The sequence below is a fragment of the Mirounga leonina genome, unplaced genomic scaffold (assembly GCF_011800145.1).
Source record: "Mirounga leonina isolate KUSES-001 unplaced genomic scaffold, KU_Mleo_1.0 Mir_94, whole genome shotgun sequence".
Taxonomy (NCBI): domain Eukaryota; kingdom Metazoa; phylum Chordata; class Mammalia; order Carnivora; family Phocidae; genus Mirounga; species Mirounga leonina.
This window is the reverse complement of record NW_023270855.1, coordinates 38,113,663-38,128,182: the sequence shown is the minus strand read 5'-3', so window position 1 is coordinate 38,128,182 and position 14,520 is coordinate 38,113,663. Positions and strand designations below refer to the sequence as shown.

Genomic DNA, 14,520 nt, shown 5'->3' with positions numbered 1-14,520 from the left:
TGAACAAGAGCGGGAGGACAGTGGACCCACTGGATCTGACTCTGAAGCGTGGCATGGGGCTCATGTACCTGTGAGTAACAGGCTCTCATCAGTCACACCTGGGCAAATGAAGTGGCAAGTGCTGTTGCCTCACCCCACACCCACACAGAACCAGACTGCTGACAGTGGTCTCTGCAATACCACCATGAAAAGTGAAGCAAATGTCTGGAGCTAATGCCTGTCAACTGGATTTTTACTAACAAATATATTTCTTGAAGATCTATAAATGTGCAGGTACCTTGGAAAAAATAATATGTTAAATAATATGTTAAATAATAATAATATGCTAATGAAAATGAAGAAATTTTGCTAACCTAAAACATTAACTAAAATAGATACTCCAAGCATCAAAATATGACAAAATATTGACTTCTCAAAAAAAAATTTCTGAACATCCAGAACTATAACACTGTACAAAAATCTTCAGGCTTAGAAAAAAAAATTACTTTTTAGATCATTTACAAGTTGGTTGTTTATTCACACCTCCACTTAACATAAATGTATTTGCCGTGCACTGTTCTCAGTACCAGGCATGCCATCCTGATTAAGACAGACCCAGGTCCTCCTCGTGCACTGCTGGTGGGAATGCCAACTGGTGCAGCCACTGTGGAAGACAGCATGGAAGTTCCTCAAAATGTTAAAAATTAAACTACCCTACAATCCAGCAATTGCATTAGTGGGTATTTACCCCCCAAAAATACAAAAATATTAATTGAAATAGAAACATGCAGGGCGCCTGGCTGGCTCAGTCGGTTAAAGGTCTGCCTAAGGTCTGCCTTCGGCTCAGGTCATGATCCCAGCTGGGGATCCAGCCCCGCATCAGGCTCCCTGATACAATCTTTTAAAAAAAAAACAAAAAAAGACGGGCGCCTGGGTGGCTCAGTTGGTTAAGCGACTGCCTTCGGCTCAGGTCATGGTCCTGGAGTCCCGGGATCGAGTCCCGCATCGGGCTCCCTGCTCAGCAGGGAGTCTGCTTCTCCCTCAGACCCTCCCCCCTCTCATGTGCTCTCTTTCTCATTCTCTCTCTCTCAAATAAATAAATAAAATCTTAAAAAAAAAAAATCTTAAAAAAAAAAAGAAATGGCACCAGATCAACCAGCCAGTTTTAAAAAATAATAATAAAATAAAATAAAATAAACAAAAGAAGGAAGGGGCGCCTGGGTGGCTCAGTCGTTAAGCGTCTGCCTTCGGCTCAGGTCATGATCCCAGGGTCCTGGGATCGAGCCCCGCGTCGGGCTCCCTGCTCGGCGGGAAGCCTGCTTCTCCCTCTCCCACTCCCCCTGCTTGTGTTCCTGCTCTCGCTGTCTCTCTCTCTGTCAAATAAATAAATAAAATCTTTAAAAAAAAAAAAAAAAAGAAGGAAAAGAAACAGATACATGCACCCCTGTTTATTACAGCATTATTTACAACAGCCAAATTATGAAAGCAGCTCAAGTGTCCACTGACAGATGAATGGATAAAGAAGATGTGGTGTGTGTACACATATACACATACATACACAGTGGAATATTATTCAGCTGCAAAAAGAAGGAAATCTTGTCATTTGCAACATGGATGGTGCCAGAGGATATTGTGCTAAGTTAAATAAGCCAGTCATAGAAAGACAAATACTATATGATTTGACTCATATGTGCAATTTAAGAAACAAACAACCAGAGGGAAAGAGAGAGAGAAAGAGAGAGAGAGAGAAGCAAACCAAGAAATAGACTCTTAACTACAGAGAACAAACTGATGGTTACCAGAGGGGAGGGGGGTGGGGGGATGAGTGAAGCAGGTGACGGGCATTAAGGAGGGCACTTGTGATGAGCACCAGGTGTTGTATGGAAGTGCTGAATCACTATACTGTACACCTGAAACTAATAACTCTGTTAACTATACTGGAATTAAAATTAAAAATTTAATTAAAAAAAAAAAAACAGTTCCTGTCTTCATGAAGTTCACAAGAGTAAACACAAGAACAATGCATTAGGGTACCGTCTAGTTCTGTCACAAGGAACAATAAGGAAAAACATCCTTGGAGTAGATTTTAATATTCTGTACAGCGTGGCTTCAAAGCATATGTAATAGGGCGCCCGGGTGGCTCAGTCGGTTAAGCGACTGCCTTCGGCTCAGGTCATGATCCTGGAGTCCCGGGATCGAGTCCCGCATCGGGCTCCCTGCTCGGCGGGGAGTCTGCTTCTCCCTCTGACCGTCCTCCCTCATGCTCTCTGTCTCTCATTCTGTCTCTCTCAAATAAATAAATAAAATCTTAAAAAAAAAAAAGCATATGTAATAAATTAAATATTTTTAATTTAAATCTTAAAATGAACTGAAAATAAGATAATTTCATATAGCAGTAAGTGCCATAAAGAAAACCAAACAGTAATGAGAAAGCAGTGCCTGGAGTGGAGGTAAGGATGTTTAGGGAAAGTTCCATCGCTGAGCTGAACCCCCTACGATGAACAGGAGTGAACTAAAACAAACGTGGTGTGCTTGGAGGGCCAGAGAACACATGAGGCTGTATTGTGGGAAAGTGGTGGACAAGTGGCAGATATGGACAGGGGACAAATCACAAAGGGCATTATAGGCCACAAAAGGAGTTTGGATTTTATTCTAATGACTATGGAAAGTCACTGGCAGGCTCTAAGCCTGGGAGTGACAAGAGGGAATCTGGTTAAACATAATAGCTTCTTGTTTAGAACACAGTACATCTTCAAGTAGAAAGAATGTTCTAAACCGCGGTGCGGCAACATTGTTTCTGTGCCTCCATCGGTCAGAGCTGATCTACTCCCCACCCTCTGCCAGGCTGTGCGCGAGGTACTGTACGCAGGGTCTCTGTCCTTGAGCTCACAGTCACGTAGAGATGAGAAACACTGAACAAATCATTACAGCTGTAACATTTATAAGAGTGGAATATGCAGAATGCCAGGGCGACCCAGGGCAAAGGGTAGTTACTCTGGCCTGCAAGAGGCCAGGAAGGAAGACCTCACACAAGACCAGAGTCAGAGTCCTGGAAAGGGCAAGCAGGGACTTCCTCAGTGCATTCCTCTCTGTGCTACACCCAAGCCACTGGTGGGTCACAAAAAAATGTAGGGGCTACAAAGACTCTTTCTTGTAAAGTATATTATATAGGATTTTTGTGGTGGAATGGGGGAAAAAAATTAACATATAAAACTTGCAACTGCAACTTCACAGGTATTGGTTAAATACAATTTTATTAAGAACATCAAAAACACAAACTTCCAGTTCTAAAATAAATTAAGTCCTAGAGATTAACATACAGCATGCAACTACAGTTAATAACACTGTAGCGCATATTTGCTAAGAGAGTAAATCTTAAAGTTCTTATCACAAGAAAAAAAAAAGCTTTAACTGTTTGTGGTGATGGATGTTAACTAGACGTACTTCGATGGCCATCCCCCAATATACACAAATACTGAATCATTATGTTGCACACCTGAAACCAATATAACGTTGTACATCAATTGTACCCCAACTTTAAATTAATAATCTTTTAAAAAGAACTTTAATTATCTGGTGTTCCCACCACACTGAAAATGTGATAGTCTACACATCACTCCAACAAGTGGGTCTGTGCTCTGTGTGTGTGTTACCCATCATGAGCTGCGGCTAAAGACTTTTTTTAAATACCAACTTTCTTGCAGCCATTTTTATGCCCCCCCCCAAAAAAACAGGCTTTCATCAAAGTTTTCAAACAGAGATGTAGAAAAAATTCCAAATACTCTCCACATAGATTAAAAAATGATTAACAATTGACAAACCATGAGAGACTATGGACTCTGAGAAACAAACAGGGTTTTAGAGGGGAGGGGGGAGGGGGGGATTGGTGAGCCCAGTGATGGGTATTAAGGAGGGCACGTACTGCATGGAGCACTGGGTGTTATACGAAAACAATGAATCGTGGATCACTACATCAAAAACCACTGATGTATTGTATGGTGACTAACATAATAAAATTAAATTTAATTTAAAAAAACGATTAACAATTTCCTGATTAGCTCTGTGTATACACACGGGCATATACATATACTTCCTGAGCTTTCTGGAAGTGCTGGGAGACATCATGACATCTCACCTCTAAACTCTTCAGCTGCTGTCCCCCAGGAATACGGGCATTCTCCTATATAATCACAACACCATTAGCACACCTAAAAAAAAAAGAAAGAAAGAAAAAAGAAAAAAATCAACTCCTTAATATCATCTATCATCAGGTACACAGTTTAAAAAAATTTTAAGTACAAAGAAGGGGCTTTGTTGAGAACCTTACTGAAGGAATGTGTTTTAATAAACTGATTAGATTTATATTATTTGTATTTCATTATTTTTCATTTCTAAATGTAATAATGCTTTTAAGTTAAAAGTCCAATTTTTAGGGGCACCTGGGTGGCTCGGTTGGTTAAGCGTCTGTCTTCAGCTATGATCTCTGGAGTCCGGGGATGGAGCCCTCATGGTCGTGGTCAGGCTCCCTGCTCACCAAGGAGTCTGCTTTTCCCTCTCCCTTTGCCCCTCCCCTCTGTGTGCACTTTCTCTCAAATAAATAAATAAAATCTTTAAAAATAAACAGTTCAATTTTTAAGTCAATTTGTTAAATATTACAAGAATGATTATGGTAATCAAATATGGCAAAAAAGTGTGAAAGTGGTACATGCAAGACTGACATTTTGGAAGTGCTGTGTTAGTGGAAGGACACTTGAGACAAAGGCACCTCGGGGGAAAAGGATGTGCAGAAGAGCAGGGTCCAGGTAAGAGAGAGGGAGGTGAGTGGGACGGGTCACTGGAGGGGAGCTCTTGGAGGATTCTGCGTGCTTTCCTGAGGAGTCTGGACTTCACCCTACTGGCAGTGGAAGTTTTACATCCTACAATCTGCTCTATCTGGCCACACAGTGTGTGGGATGCACTGGAGAGCAGGGAAGATGGGGGGGAGGGGGGCATTTGGAGTCAATAGAACAAGGTTTATATTTTTCACTGCAAATATTTAATGTTTTAGTCATATTATGGGTTGAATAAACCTGCTATCCTGGTAAAGGGACAAAACAAAAACATAAAATTAAACTAAGTTTATCTTGAATGTTCATGCTCTAGAAATGCAGCTTTAAAGACAGAAAGGTACAGTCAGAAGAGATGTAAATTTTGAAAAGAGCCCTTGGGCACTTCTGAAGGTTTCAGCATTTAATGGAGCTGGCTCTTTTTCAAACCCAGTTTCACTTTCCAAAGTGGCTTTCCTTTTCCTTGGCAAGATTCATCACTGGCACTAATTTTATGTTTATCAGTCACAATTAAAAATTTCCAAAGGAAAACCAATGGGAAAGAGGTGGGTGCAAAACAGATAAAAGTGATTTTCAAATACACAGAGTGCCCTCAGGACAGGACTGGCAGTAACTCCAGGAGCTGCATGTACAGAGTCCAGGGGCCAGATGCCAAATCTGCCTCAAGGAGGAGGAGGAGGGCAGCACAGGGAGCCTGGCTAAGGGCAGGACAGGAACCGCCCGCCCCCTACCCCCAACCCACGACCTCTAGTTTTATTTATGTTGCATATTGGGCTTCTTAGAAAGATTTCATTCGAACAACGGGTTCCTTGGATTTAAAAATGTTTCAAAGCCAAGGAGTCAGAACTGCACAAACATTCTTAAGTCAGAGGCTGGAATTCAAGAAGACTCTGAGTTCCACAAGAGAACTGCCGGGGGACGAAACAAACACCATCACTGAAGAGGAGTGTAAAGAAAGAGACCTCGGCAGATAGGCCTACTGGAGGAGCAGCAGCTTTGGGGTAGAATGAGGGATTGGGGTTTGTCTGGGACCTGCAGCTTTTGAGGGGCCAATGAGGCAACCAAACTGGAGGTCCAGACAGCAAAGGACATGTGGATATAAAGCTTAGCAGAAAGGTTTAGGAGGGCACAAGGGCTAGGTGAAGCTAAATGTGGATGAATCCACCAAGAGAGATGTAAACAGAGAAACAAGGGAGGGTCTGAAAAGGTCACAGAAGGCAAAAAGAAAAGGGTCTTCCTCAAGATAGGACCCCGTGGGGCCATCCATGCACAGGGCCACTTCAGGAGGAGACCCTGAATTCAGGATAGCCTGTGTCCGAGAACAGACAAAGCACAGGCTAGACTGCTCGGGGGTGGTGGTCTACAAAGCAGAGGCTCCAGAAGGGCAACAGGGCAAGAGTAAGGGTACTGGCTAGGAAGCAAGTAAAAGATTGGACAATGGGTCCAGGTCTGAAGGGGCTGGAACTCTGAGAGAAAAAGGAGATCACAGTGAGGTCCAAGATGAGACAGGGGAGTATGGAAGCCCCTTGAGGAAGCTACAGAACACCACCACACCAGAACCTACGATTTCACTAGCAGAGGTGTTCTGGAAAGAGCTCCTTTGAGACAAGTTAACAGGAAGCCAAAGTCAGGGTAGAGGGCTGGGACAATGTCTTCAGAACCCTGTAGTGCCTTAAGGCCCTGGATCTGGCAGTAGGAGTCATGCAACCCTCTCCTCCAGCACTCACTGCAGAAAAGGGACACCCACCCTAGCAGGGAAGGCCAGAAGAGCCTACCCAGCCCCTCCATTCCCTTGTCACACCGGCTACTGGCAACAGGATCTGGCAACAGTCATTTAAAGCTGCCCTCAGTTCACCTGGGAGCCTCTATCTGCCCTTAAGGAAAACAGGGCCCCAATAACATCTAGGAGAAGATCTAAGTCTGTTTTCCAATTTGTATAAAATGTTACTTGTATTATTAATAATAATAACTATGCATATTTTAAATGCAAATATAACTCATGATTGAGGACTGGGAAACCAGCTTTAAAAAGGAAACAAAATGGGGTTAGGTCAGTCAGTAGAGTGTGTGACTCTTGATCTTTGGGTCAAGAGTTCAAGACCCACATTGGGTACGGAGCTTATTTAAAAAAAATTCTTTTTGGGCGCCTGGGTGGCTCAGTTGGTTGAGCGACTGCCTTCGGCTCAGGTCATGATCCTGGAGTCCCTGGATTGAGTCCCGCATCAGGCTCCCTGCTCGGCAGGGAGTCTTCTTCTCCCTCTGACCCTCCCCCCTCTCATGTGCTCTCTCATTCTCTCTCTCTCAAATAAATAAATAAAATCTTTGGGCGCCTGGGTGGCTCAGATGGTTAAGCGTCTGCCTTCGGCTCAGGTCATGATCCCAGGGTCCTGGGATCGAGTCCCACATTGGGCTCCCTGCTCCTTGGGAGCCTGCTTCTCCCTCTGCCTCTCTCTCTCTGTGTCTCTCATGAATAAATAAATAAAATCTTTTAAAAAAATAAAAATAAAAATTTTTTAAAAGGGAAACAAAATGAAAATAATAAACATTAATTACATTAAGAGTTTGAAGGGTTCAGATATCATAAATGACCATAGTAACATCAACAAAACACCCAAAGTTTTTCAAATTTCTAGCTTTAGTTACTAGACCACCTACCCCTGCCCATTTGGCTCAATAATAAAAATGAAAACTAATCAAAAGGAAACCATATTCCTGGAAAGAACACCTACCTACTAATTTTTTTAGAAAGATAAAAATGGGGGCACCTGGTTGGCTCAGTTAGTAGAGCATGTGACTCTTGATCTCAGGGTCATGAGTTCAAGCCCCACACTGGGCAGGGAGCTTACTTTAAAAAAAAAAAAAGTCTTGTCTAACGGTTTGCTTACAAACTCCAATGCTTATTTTAAAAATTAACAAACGGATTCGTATATAAACTGGTCTCTTCACAATATTTAACTGACAATTCAGGAGCCTCAGTGATACACAATAGAGAATGGAGTAAAAGACGTGCTCGCTAGTGTCCTAGAGACAGTATCTACCAAAGAAAAGGACACTTTCAGAAAAACCTTACTAACTCTAGGAAGCAACTAACCACTCTGATTTTCTTAAGAACTGTGCAGTAAGTTAAAGCACAATAAAATAATAAAAAATAAAATAAAATAAAATATAAAATCAGGATTCACAGCATTGTCATTTTTTCAAGGATAGTCAAAAGTAGCGTTGTCAAGAAGGTAGTGACGGGGTGGTGATCAAGAGGTGCCCCAAAGCTAACTGCCCTCCCCCAGGAACAAACAGTATTCAGGAGATTCACCCCATGCTTACTACATGAATACAGGCATTAAAAAATAAGGGTTAAAACAATATTGAAAGAAAAAAGATACACCTCTTTAGCCATTCTGAGAATACTAACTGCTCAACTCGTAATCCTTAGCTCTGTCAGACCCGCTTTCCCTCTGTCTGTGACTGGATATCTGTACTACACAAAGGCAAAGTGAAAGTAATACAATAAATTTAAAATATAAAGCATTAATTATGTACTATCATTATTATGTAGGTTATTGAGCCTCTTTAAATACTTACTAGTTTTCCATTAACACAGAAAGGAGATGTTAAATATGGCAAAACCTCAACTAACCGGAACAGCTGGTGAGTGAGTCACTGACTAATCATGCCTCTCAGATAGCTGAAGGCTTATTTACAACTTTGAACACACAAACTTTTTTGGTTAACTGTTCTGGGTAGATGCTTTAACCCAGACCAACATGGGGAACATCAGTGATTACACAGGAAGACACACAAGGTTCTCTGTCCCTATCCAAATGAGATCGCAGACCGTAGCGACCCCTGCTTTTTACTTTCCCATCTTCTACCCTGTCTTCCCATTCTGCTTCCATCTCTCTCAACGTTCCAATTACCAAGTGTGTCAGGACTGCGTCTAAGGAAAAGGCATCTGGTTCTCACAGCTCCGCTGGCAACCTACAGAGCTCTTCCAAGGGAGATGAACGAGCCCTCCTGTACAGGGTTCTGTGACCTCTATTTTACCTGCTGCCAAAAATCTTTTTAAGAATGTATTTCCTCGGGCCGCCCGGGTGGCTCAGTCGTTAAGTGTCTGCCTTCGGCTCAGGTCATGATCCCGGGGTCCTGGGATCGAGCCCCGCATCGGGCTCCCTGCTCCGCGGGAAGCCTGCTTCTCCCTCTCCCGCTACCCCTGCTTGTGTTCCCTCTCTCCCTGTGTCTCTCTCTCTGTCAAATAAATAAATAAAACCTTTAAAAAAAAAACAATGTATTTCCTCAAAAGGAAATTCTGATGCACATGCTACGGTATGGATGAACCTTGAGGACATTATGCTGAAACAAGCCACTCACAAGAAGACAAATACATATGATTCCACATCTATGAAGCAGCCAGAGTTGCAAGTCATAAGACGGAAAGTACAATGGCGTCTGCCAGGGGCTGGCAGGCAGAGGGAAATGGGGAGTTACTGTCAACGGGCTCGGACTTCCAGTTTGGGAAGATGGAAACATTCTGGAAATGGAAAGCAGTGACAACTGAACAACACTGTGAATGTATTTAATGCCAATGAGTTGTACATTTTAAAATGGGAAATTTGGGGGCACCTGGGTGGCTCAGTTGGTTAAGCGTCTGCCTTTAGCTAAGGTCATGATCCCAGGGTCCTAGAATCCAGCCCTGCATGGTCCAGCTCCCTCCTCTCCCTCTCTCCCCTGCTTATACTATACCTCTCACTGTCTCTCTCTCTCTAATAAATAAATAAAATGTTTTTTAAAAATAAAAATGAAATGGGAAATTTTATGTCTATTCCTCACTGTTCACTATGTTCTAGACAGGTGACATGCTAAGTGGTTCTGTGTTGTCACCATCTCATCACTCCAAGAACATTCTTTGTTTTGACACAAGTGAAAATGAGCCAAAATGGTATCTTAAAATTATGATCCCAAATTACCATATATTATTTTTAACATGGAGAAAGCATGCTTTACAAAAAGTGACCCATAAGAAAGAACACTAGCAAAAACTCTGAGACCAGAAAGCACTCTAATCTGGGCAGCAAATTAATGTGAAAAGAATGAAAAACTAGCAGCAACTCACAGGTAGCTTTACCACTGAGCAGATATTACACAGCAGCTCCTCAAATATTTTTTAAAAACTAGTCAGGGTAAAAAGAATAATAATGTGGAATTCAAATCAAAATACTTGTTGGTTAACACTTTAAATTGAATGTCAGCAGGCAAAACTCTTGAGGTATTTTAATAATTGCTCAATTTCTCCACCCATCCCGTGTCATTCCAAATACATGACTGCCCTGCACTTGCAACTGTGACAAACTCCCTTCCCTTCCTCATCGAAGACCCTCTCCAAATGTCCGTCCCAGACCAAATAGGTACTCTCAACTGCCCTATCCACCCCAAACCAGTTTAGCAACTAACCTTTCTTTCAATTAAGCAAAAATGTCAAAAAGGAACCTGCATGCAGCACTGCACACCATGAGAAATGCTGCCTCCTAGCCTCTCCCCGCACAGCGAAATGCTGGACTCTGAAGTTACCAACTCTGAAACCACAAAGTTCGAAACTTACTATCTTGTAGCACAACATACAGTCTACATCTTTTGTTTTTTAATTATGTCCTTGAGTGATCATCTAAAGATTAAGAGAGCTGAATAAGGTTAAAAACATCCTCTTGGATAAGAGACTAGAAATTAGTTATATACAAATTTTCAGGTGCCCCGGAGTTAAAGGTTTACATTCAAACTTGTTAAAACTTCCGCAGTGAAGTCACAGTTTTTCTATTAATAACTTGCCTCTGTTCTCATCCTCTTTCCCACTTTTGTAAAATTTAAAAATGAACTTGCAACAACCTGACCACATCCTTTTTATTTTAAATAATTTTCCAATGGGGCTAGTACCATTTGAAGAAAGAGTCATATCAAAATCCCGCTCCCTAAAGTCTAATGGTCCAAAATCCCCCCAGTAACCAAAATCCCCAGAGACTTTCATCCTATTTAACAACTATGTATAAGGAGAAATATTTTTTTCAATTACAAAACATCCCAGTTAGATAACAAATACTATTTACTAAAAGAAAACTACCCTGCAATAACAAAGTTATAGGAAATCATAAGATAGAAAATCTTTAATATAAAAATATTTGGCATTCAAAATACCTGCCTACATAATGGTCTTTCTGGATTGTATTCATTTATTTAACATGAACATAACATGAAGTTTTAACAAAAAGGTCAGTGAAGTTGAGACAGTTCACCTGTTCTATAGACTTCAGAGTCAAATGATGCATCTGCATCCACACCCTCATTCTGTAGCTAAGCCCAGTCCAGTTACCACTGTGAAAGCAAAAGTACCCTACAGAAAGAAGCAGCAAGGTTACGGACAGGAAAAGCCTTTTTAAAGAGAAAAATCAAAACTTTCAAAGAAACAAATATCAAAAGAGGAAATGCCCTTTTATATGCATTTTGTTTCTCATTTTGCACCTTTAATTGCATCTTTCAAAATCTAATAAATTTTAAGTGAAATATCTGATAATGCAAAAGCTAAGAAATCTAAAAGATGCACACACATACAACCAATGGATCAATTATAACTAAGTGATGGATTACTGTCTTAGCTAATGATGCTGTGAATCTTGGAGTACAGTAACCAAATCCAGCTTAGCTGTTGGCTAGCCAATTGACTGGCTTAATCACAGAAAACAGAATTATTCAGCAGAATCCACTTCACAAAAGAAAATCTTTGAACTTTGTGGACTATGCCCCCATAAATCTCTACCACAGGCCTTAGACAGTTCCCAACTTTGCATCACACAGATGTCCTTGCAGTAAAAAACACAGGCCATTGTGAAGAATTATCAAGAATTCACTGACAACTTCTAACTCCTCTCCTTTAGGAGCAGAAACAAGAAAATACACAGGACTACATTAAAAGGTATTTGGGAAGAATAAGCAAATTATTCGAAGTACTTGCTTCAGTGGAGAATAGAAAAAACCCAACTTCCTAGAGGGCTAATACAAAAAGGTATCCTAATCATGTTGAAATTAAAAAAAAAAATTTAATCACACCTGACAATTTTTAGTTACCTTTTGTTTTTGCTTTCATCACTGCAGTTTTAATGACTTGATAAACCAGGCAAATAGGGCGCCTGGGTGGCTCAGTTGGTTAAGCGTCTGCCTTCGGCTCAGGTCATGGTCCCGGAGTCCTGGGATCGAGTCCCACATCAGGCTCCAGGCTCAGCGGGGAGCCTGCTTCTCCCTCTGACCCTCTCTCCCTCTCCATGCTGTTTCTCTCTCTCTCTCAAATAAATAAATAAATAAAATCTTAAAAAAAAAAACAGGCAAATATCCTGCATATATAAATCAAGTTAATTGCTGTCATTTAAAAGGTTGTTAAAGCTTTATGCCCACATTCTTTAATTCACTGAACTTTAGAAAATCAATTTTCATTCAATTTTCTCAGCAAATTCTAGGCTTTAAGGAACTGATTCATCTACTAACACCTTAAACACTGACTTGTTGGGAAAGTTCATGATCCATCCTCCAAACCTACTGTCTGGAAATACACCAGTATTCCAAAAATGGGAAGTAACACATGGATACTGGGCCTGTGACAAGGATGCCCAACAACCACAGATCCAAACCTGCAAAGCCTTGCCTCAGCTGACAAGTGGCCTTCTGGCTAAGAAGTCTTAGAATTCTAGGTGGTAAAAACCATAAAAGCTGTTATAAAAGCATTTAGAGTCACAGCAAAAATGACCATAACTCCAGGTTTACACACCTGTTGTCCTTCAGCTTAATATTGCCCCTCACCCTCAAAAAGCTGTCCTGTTATAAAGCAAAATTCACTAGTGGTGCCAGAAGTGGTCACCTTGGGGAGGGGAAAGGTGTCTACTGAACGAGAGAAATGTAAAGGGAGCCCTTTGGGAGGCTGAAAATGCTGTGCATCTTGATCTGAGTGTGGTTATCAGGGCATATATGTCATTTAAGGTCTTCCTGTAAATTACACCTCAATTAAAAAAATAAATATAAAACAAATTGAAATACATTTGTAAATGTCTTTGTTCAAACAAGTGATACAAAATAACATTAGATGTAGCAACTAAGATTTTTTTCCAAATGTATTTTTTTTTTAATTATTTAAAATATTTATTTGACAGAGAGAGACACAGTGAGAGAGGGAACACAAGCAGGGGGAGTTTGAGAGGGAGAAGCAGGCTTCCTGCTGAGCAGGGAGCCCGATTCGGGGCTCGATCCCAGGACGCTGGGATCATGACCTGAGCCGAAGGCAGACGCTTAACTACTGAGCCACCCAGGCGCCCCTCCAAATGTATTTTAATAAAGATGTACATTTATTGTGAGCACTTTTATGCAGAACCTGTCAAAATACAGACTGATTTTTTTAATCTCTCATTTTAGAAAGTTGCCAAATTCACATCTGAAAGCATGCGGAAAGATGATCCATTCATTCTCTGATTTTGCAAATAAGGAAAACCAAATCTATGGTAAGAACCATACCGAGATAAGGCAGCTAGTCAATGACAACAGTAGTAACAGAACTGTTTCCTGATCTTGAGCCACTCCCGTTTCCACAAGGCCGTTACTTTTGAGACACTGTAAACAAATATGAACTCTGGATCTACCTATGGCCTAGAAGGACTCAACACACTCCTCAAAATACCAGGCCAACAGGCCCCAAAGTGTACACACATAAAGACACACTCATCTTCCTCATCTCGAGACAACTGGCAAATGATCAATTGTATTTTCAGACAGGCATTTTTCTTGCGATGCAATCAAGTGTGACATCTTTAAAATGTGGTTCAGGAGGAAAACGCATATGCAGGGATTGGCAAAATCCATCTTATTTCCTTTCAAACCTCTTTGATGGTTACTTGGTTCTCAAAACTGTGTCACTAAGTAGGACTCATGAAAACATCGCTTGGGGCTGTTCACTAGCACGGCTTTGAGCGGCCCGCCGGGAATAACCCCCACTAAACAGAAATCCTGTCTCTGCCCGGGGTGTCCTACCCAACTCTCTTACACATAACCAGACTTGCAGGTGACCTGTGCCTTGCGGCTTAGTTTCAGACCCCAGTGAACAGCTGACATCTCGCTAAAAACTTAACATACATCCTTTCCGCGGGAATTTATTTCTGTTCTCACAAGGCGTTCCTGCTCCCCACCCGAGCAGGCCTTGCTTCCCAGGACTCTCTCCTCGCCTCTCCACAGCCTCCTCTCCACGGTTTAAAACGAGACTTTAAGAACAGAAATCGAAACGGTCACGGCCCTCCCGAGCGCAGGTCGCGGCCCGAGCGAGCGGGTCCGGCCGGGGTCGGGCGCCGGGCGCCGGGCGAGCCCACTGCCCGCTCGCGCGCGGCGCCGGGGAGGCCCGGCGCACTCCACCACGCTGGCCCGAAGCAACCGGTTGCGGCGGCCGCTAGACGCTCTGCAACAGCGCAGCGGCCACCTCGGCCCTCCGAAGTTCCAGCGCGCCCCCCGGCCCCCGCTGCGGGTTCGCGCCCCGGCCCCGGAGCGAGCCCGGGGGGCGGGTCCGCGGGGGCTCGGCGGGCGGGAGCGCGGGACGCGCGGGGAGGGGCGCGCGCCGGGGAACTTGGGCGCCCGCCGGTACGGCCGCCCGGCCACTTTCCTTTCACGCCCCCGGGGCTGCCGCGCGCCGCCCGCCCGCCCGCCC

The 14,520-nt window shown here is 42.7% G+C and overlaps 1 protein-coding gene across 4 annotated transcripts in view; it reads right to left on the bottom strand.

Annotated features, from left to right (window-relative positions):
- The window catches only part of SFMBT1 (Scm like with four mbt domains 1), a 130,247-nt gene that overhangs the window by 114,371 nt on the left and 1,356 nt on the right, over positions 1-14,520 (bottom strand). For 2 of the 4 annotated variants that reach the window (XM_034998072.1, XM_034998069.1), the window contains exon 2: positions 4,115-4,187. The exons of 1 other annotated variant lie outside the window; for it this stretch is intronic. The gene's annotated coding sequence lies outside the window, so the exon portion shown is untranslated. Of the gene's footprint in view, positions 1-4,114; positions 4,188-13,958; positions 14,212-14,520 lie in introns of those variants that run through there. One more of the 4 variants, XM_034998070.1, reaches the window with a different exon arrangement.